At 43.9% G+C, this 6,553-nt stretch overlaps 1 non-coding gene across 1 annotated transcript; it reads right to left on the bottom strand.

Moving 5' to 3' along the window:
• Nucleotides 1–589: 589 nt before the first annotated feature.
• Nucleotides 590–664, bottom strand: TRNAP-UGG (transfer RNA proline (anticodon UGG)). Its single transcript has one exon. It is a non-coding gene; the product is annotated as a tRNA-Pro (tRNA).
• Between the last annotated feature and the right edge of the window lie 5,889 nt (nt 665–6,553).

The raw sequence follows: 6,553 nt of genomic DNA, 5'->3' as shown, positions 1-6,553 counted from the left end.
TATTTAGCAAAGCTGTTCCTATCTAACGGAGGGCTGTTGGATCAAATGAAAAAACATTGTTGAGAAATAGTAGCCACCCGAAGTAGAGGGAATCCAACCTTGCCCAGTCGATGCTCAAGTGGCCCAAAGAAGCAATCTGAAAAGGGAAGAGCTTTTTCTGAAGGAACCGCACTCAAAGGGAATGTTTACTTTATCAAATCATTCTTACTCCTTGGTTACCCCTGATGAAACGAGCCTATTCATTTGACCATTCACTAGTTTGTAAACTGCGCCTACTTCATGCACAGAACTCCGCTCTACTGGAGGCTTGGCATGCTCGAAAAGAAAAAAAAGCGGAGTCAATCTTTTCAAATTCCTTGCGAACAATACCGAAGACTTGCAGCGTGTAGTTGCTTGCGTGAGATTTCTCAAGATTGTAGAAAGGGGTTTTTAAAACAGGTTCCTTCCGTCTGAGAGGCTTTGCAATCCAACTCAGTCTCCTTTGTGTGCGCGCACACGCAAGCCAAGTTTCACTTTTAATACCCCTGCCTTCCCGACCACGGATAGGCTGCGGGGCTTTGCACTTTGGCCCCATTGTGTGAATACCACATCAAGATGACAGGATTCGAACCTATGGCCCTCTGTACCCAAAACAGATGCGCTGACCAGACTGCGCTACACCTCGTCCCCCCCTCAGAACATATGGATCTACCCGATCGATAAAGAAAAGAACCGCAGCGCTGTCGCCCACCCCGCTTTGGGCACGGGGAGGCGAGAACCACCGCTTTTAGGAAAGAAGCCTACAATTTGATTCTCGTCTCGTTTCACTTGCATTTTATTTCGTTCAGTCTCGTTCTGAGAGTGGAATCGAACCACTCACTCCGTTTGGATTTTGAGTCCAAAGGGTCCAGCCAGCGAAAGAGGATTTACAGTCCCACGCAGCCTGCCAGAACCTTTTTCTTGCTTGATTTTTATACGATTTTTTGAGCAACTAGCGCGAAAGCCGTTGCGCGTTAGCGCATCCGTTTTCTTGCTTGATTTTTATACGATTTTCTGAAGTGATCTGTCCAACTAAGTAGAAAAGGACACTAGAGTGTGGCTACACATGGTATAGGGCTGCTCGTCCCGCCTGGTGTTTAGAAATGACATCCAATCTTTCGGTACCTATCATATATTCTAGGTGGATAAACTTATTTTTGATCAGCATCAATGGGAGATCTGATGTTTTAGAATGACCTTCCCCCGATCAGAGAAGGGGCTTGGTCTGGAACGGATTGAGACAGAAAGCGGTAATCAATCGCCGCATGGTGGAACGCTTGTTGGAGAAGGGTAAGCGCCTCCATGTCGTAGGGGTGGGTAGGCCAATAGAAGACTAGGGAACTTAGCCTAGCCACTCAGTTCTGCCCCGAGCCAAGTCTATTTAGTGTCAGCGAACACATACCACTATCTATATATAGGTTTTTCTTTTTTGTAGAGGTTGTCGCTTAGGTCCTTGGACCCTTCCTTCATGAAGCTTGAGGAAGCACTCACTTTTCTATCCACGGCATTCTTGGTTCTGCACTTAGTCTTGAACCTGTGTTGGTTTGGGACGTCAATCTCATTCGTCAGCGGTGTGTGCCGCATACTATGATTGCTTTCTTCTTGCTGTCAAATCCCAGTCTATCTTTCACTGAGCTTCCTTCGCTTGGAATTCAAAGTCCAAAAAAAAGAAAGAAAGCGTACTGTGAGGTATGAATGATCAAATGTCTACGGGTGTCATTGAATATCATGGGGTAAGAACTTCTAAGGTCATGGCGTAGGGTATTGGATAGGCTGGTCCGCTGGTCGAAGTCATTGCAGGGTGTGCTACGGACATCTATTGTTCCTGGGCATTTTCTTTCTCTCGTCATCACGCCAACATACACAAGGCTTGCCTTCACAGGGCCCCACCTTGACTTGCCATCATGGCTACACTCTTTTCATCAAAGCAACTCTTCTTAAGAAGACCCCTTGGTCCCCACAACGAAGTTCCTCCATAGAGAACCCAACTGCACAGCACCATCGCAAAGGTTTCTTCGTAACTCGATTAGTCTCACTCAAGAGAACTCATCTACACGGAAGGTCTTTTAAGTGCCAGTTGTACCCGCACAGAAGTTCTGCGCCCTCAACTACACCAGGATGCCCCCTGCAGTAGCATCACAACTTTTCTCACCATGGACAGCTCGCCAGTCTTCTTGCATCAGCCACACCTAATTACAAATGACCTTGGCCTCTCCATGCTCGTCATTTACATTTAAACTGCACACCCCCTTGTTGAGTTCTTACTCCAAAGGTACGGCCTCTAGCACATGACCATTCCTCACTCAAGTCATCGACACCCTCGTTGATGTACGTGTTGAAAGAAGAAATTCCACTATCTCTCAAACGAAATGAGGTTTTTGAACTCCTATATAACAGAGTTTCATTGATGCCAAAGGGGGTTTTCCTCAAACGATTGGAACCAGAATAAAATAAAAAAAAGATGAAAGAGTCAATCTATCTTAGTCAAGGCGCTCGCTCTGCCACAAAGGGAGGCACTGGCAAAATCTAAATAGAAAAGAGATGTTTCCAATTAAACCATAGATGTCCACTTCATACTTATAGTATTCTATTTCGGCTTGCTTGGGTTCATTCAAGGCATCTTCATATCTATTAAAGAAACCAATCAGCTCCTAATTAGGTCCCCCAAGGCGAGCGAAGTCACGTTTTTATTTCTCTTCCTCCAGTCAGAAAAAAAAAGATTTCTAGGACCGGATGCATAACAAGAAAAGACAGAATAGTAGTGGTGCCTGCGCGCAAACAATCTTAGAACTGAGCTCTTGTAAAGGTGGGCGTTCCTACGCTCAAAGCCCATATCTCAGATGCATGCCCATTGGAATAGCCCATCACTAGGATGAAATTATCCATTTAGCGCAGTTCCCCTTTCCTCTCTTCTTATATAAACTTCACATCCTAAACACCAAAAGGAAGGGAGAAGCAAACTCGACCTGGTGGTTTTTTATCATTTCATTGACCCTCGAACCGCTCTTGCCCTCCCCTTTCACTTTCTTTCCTAAATGTGTGACTGATACCAATCCCTATGTTGTACACTCTTCCACTAACTAGAGAGAACCATGCCTGAAGTAGAAATAACCAATTACAAGTGTTCATAGTGGTCTAAGAAAATCAACCCTGACCGTGAAGGTTCCTAGTGTTGATACCAGTAGTTGGAGATAATGGAAGGAAGCAACAAAACAGAGAGAGGATCCAGTGTAATCTTAACTACATCTCAGCTCTTATACAAAAGCTTATGTTACAATACATGGTACCAGTCCAATTTATAGAAAATAGCAAACCGACACAAAGTCATTATCGACTCAAGTAACAACTATTTCTATTTTGTTCACAGCTCATTCTTAGCTAAGACATAACGGCGGGTAGGCAAACAACTTGATTCAGGTCAATACAATACTCTTCTTCGAACTTGCAAGCTTGGGACACAAGCGTAAACTGAAAAAGAAGTAAGACCAGGTACACTGCTAAACATAAGTATAAAGAGGTGGAAGGCTGGCTGTGCTTGTGCTCACCTACAGGTCTGTCCCAGCATACAGTATCGAAAAAGACTGTCTCTTATTTTTGATTTGTCTGAATCAGCGTACATTAACTAATACTACTTTATCCAGTCAATATGAATTGAAAGGTCGTCTTTAATTCAAAAGTGCATAAGCAAGCAAGGAACGGAAGGCATGCTAACTACACTACTAGAGTCAAGAAAAAAAACGACACTACAAACCAAACTACTTGAGTAAGAATCAAAGCTTATTGAAGATGCTAGAAAATCTATGAACAAGTACCAAGTTAGTAATTCAATTGTGATATCTTCTGCGGCGTTTTCTCTCTGTTGCTATTCTCAGCACTTTGGAAAGTATCTATGCAAAGGAATTAGTATTAAGAATAGCTTAGTTTGGTGCAAATGTAATATAAAAAAGGCATTCCCCTATATGCTGTTAGATGTACTGCAAAAAGGTCAAGTTAAAGAAATATTAGGAAAATTGTTTCGGCTGTCTGTGCTATCATTTTTCTGGAAGCTTTTAAGCCTGTTGTCCAGATGCTGCTACCTAAAAGTAGTTCTTTTAAATTGTTTTTTTGTGGTCTTGTTCTCTGTATTGTTTTTGGAAACAAAGTACTCTGTATTGTTCATGTGCTGAACTTCATAGTTGGAGGTAGCACAGCAGCAGCAGCTACTCTCACCAGGTGCCTTTCGCCAAGGATACCGTCAACCGATTAAACCTTTGCTAATGGTGGAATTGCCAAACCTTTGCCCATGCCGAAAAAGAAGCCAAGTCCTTTTCAATAATTACCTTTCTTTTGTCTCTATCTTTGGACTGAATCAGAATCAGAAGAAAAGCAAGGCTATCCTTCGTTGCACACCTAATGGAAAGCACTGGCTAGATTTCCGATGAAGGAAGCCGTCTACTAACCGGAATACTACAGCAGAGGACAAAACTAGGGACTTCGAAAACGAGGATAGTTTGCCAGGTAGGGATACCGTTGTTCGAATTGAAAAAAGATACCTTTCCCCAGAGAGACAGGATTCGAAAACAAACCATTCATGAAACTCATGCAGGAGCATGCGGTGGTCACATTAATGGACATGCGCTAGCTAAGAGAACTTCTTAAGTTAGGGTACTATTCTATTGGCTGGCTTACTATGGGGAAGGGGAGAAGGCAAGACGTGTATGGATTGATCCCTAATTCAGTTCTTTTTTCATGGTTTTCTTTCCATCTCACAACTTCCATTTCTTGAGCCGACCTTGCCCGCAGGAGGTATGATTCCGATCTTTGAATCGAATTGGATTTTTTGTCTTAAAGTGAGGGCAATGAGTGGGGAAGGAAGCTGACGATTTTATTAGTGTGTAAGGTGGCCCCGAGAGCTGAACCAAAGCCAGCCGTTTCGAGACCAGGGAGCTTTAACAGTTTCTACTTAAACTATGTGTTCAGCTATGTGTTTAGATTATGCTATTTTATTAGTAGCTTTCGATCTCGATTCGCCCTTACCTCGGAGGGATCAACTACTTCGCTTAGGCAAAAGATTGAAAAAGTTTGTATCTGTCTACATGTGCCTCCGTGTATGTTACCCCTTCCCCGGAAAGGAGATTATAAGTTTAGTAAAAAAACAAGAATAAAAAATCAAAAAGAAAGAAGAGAAAGAACTGGGAGTTGGCGCCTACATAACAGGTAGCTTGCTTACCAAGCCGTCCTGGCAAGCTCCTACAGTTCTCTTATTACTCTTGACTTGACTTATTAATAAGAAAACTACTCACTAACAAAATGAAAGACGATCTAGAATCTACCCAAGAAGATAGAGAGTCCCACATACGAGAAAAGGTCACAAATGGAGTTGAACCAAGTAACATTGCAAAGGCATAATGATAGTAGGGTCGGGATATCCCCGCCCTCCAAACCGGACGTGAGGGTCTCCCTCATCCGGCTCTCCGCAGGGGAATCTCCACTCACTGCTTCCCCTAATATCCTCCCTTTACCACATCATGGGGGTTTACAGGAGATCCCAGAGACTCGCTCGGAAAGGCTGCTATACCAAACATTATTACTTAACTACAAAGAAAGAAAAGACTATAGTAGTCACTAGACTGACTATAGTAGTCCGTCCGGCTGCTCTTGCTTAAATCATTACTCTTCATTCTCCCGTGCTCTAGCAATTGCGCTCCCTAGACCACTACCATTTAGTTAGGTAGGGACAATCAATCCATAGTTACGGGAATAACGGAATGCATGGGGATAAAAAAATAGAAAAATGCAGATTTTCTATGAAATCCTTTCTTTCCATAGATGTATCTGGTCTGAGACGGTACAGTACTCTACGAGAGGAATGCAATGGGATGGATGGTAGAGGGCTGCCTGCGCCCAAAAGCGATGATTCACTTGTCCCCTTGTCTATAGGGACCTTGTGGCATACAACCGCCACGACTCCTGCATTATAGCCGCCCCTTTCTCTCTTTCTTTTGACTGCCTCGTGGACGGACGGAAGAAGGGAAGTTACAGAAGGGGGCAGTGAAGGCTCGCCAAGTAGACAACAAGCCCCCATCCCGTCAGTCCTGTGTTGCCATAGCGTGCCCTACTTCAATAAGGTATTACCTCGCCGATTTTAAAGGGGATGGGATTGGATTCATTCACTTGCATTCCTGCTAGCACTACAAAAAGCTCCGGTCTTAACGCCCCTACGGAAGCTGTGCAGCCTTTCCTCGGGTTCGTAGAGTCGGGTTTCCCGTTTACCCACAACGGAGGAGCCGCCCCCACCAACCAAAGCAGGTAGGCGGCCACGGTTCATAACGCACTCTTCGCACAACAGATCCACTTTGAAGTTGACTTATTCGCTCGGCCAATCGTCGGAATGTGTACGAGATACCATAAGGGCCCAATATCTCAATAGCACCCTTGTCTAAAGCTTCGAATGAGACTGAATATCCGAAACGTAGGAACGATCTGACTAGAAAGTCATTCAAAACTTGATCGAAGAGCCAGCGTTTATTGAAGAAGCTATAGAGTCGATTACAAA

This window comes from Triticum aestivum, chromosome 2A, assembly GCF_018294505.1.
Source record: "Triticum aestivum cultivar Chinese Spring chromosome 2A, IWGSC CS RefSeq v2.1, whole genome shotgun sequence".
Classification (NCBI taxonomy): Eukaryota; Viridiplantae; Streptophyta; class Magnoliopsida; order Poales; family Poaceae; genus Triticum; species Triticum aestivum.
The sequence above is the reverse complement of the archived record's forward strand: the minus strand, read 5'-3'. Positions and strand labels throughout refer to the sequence as shown.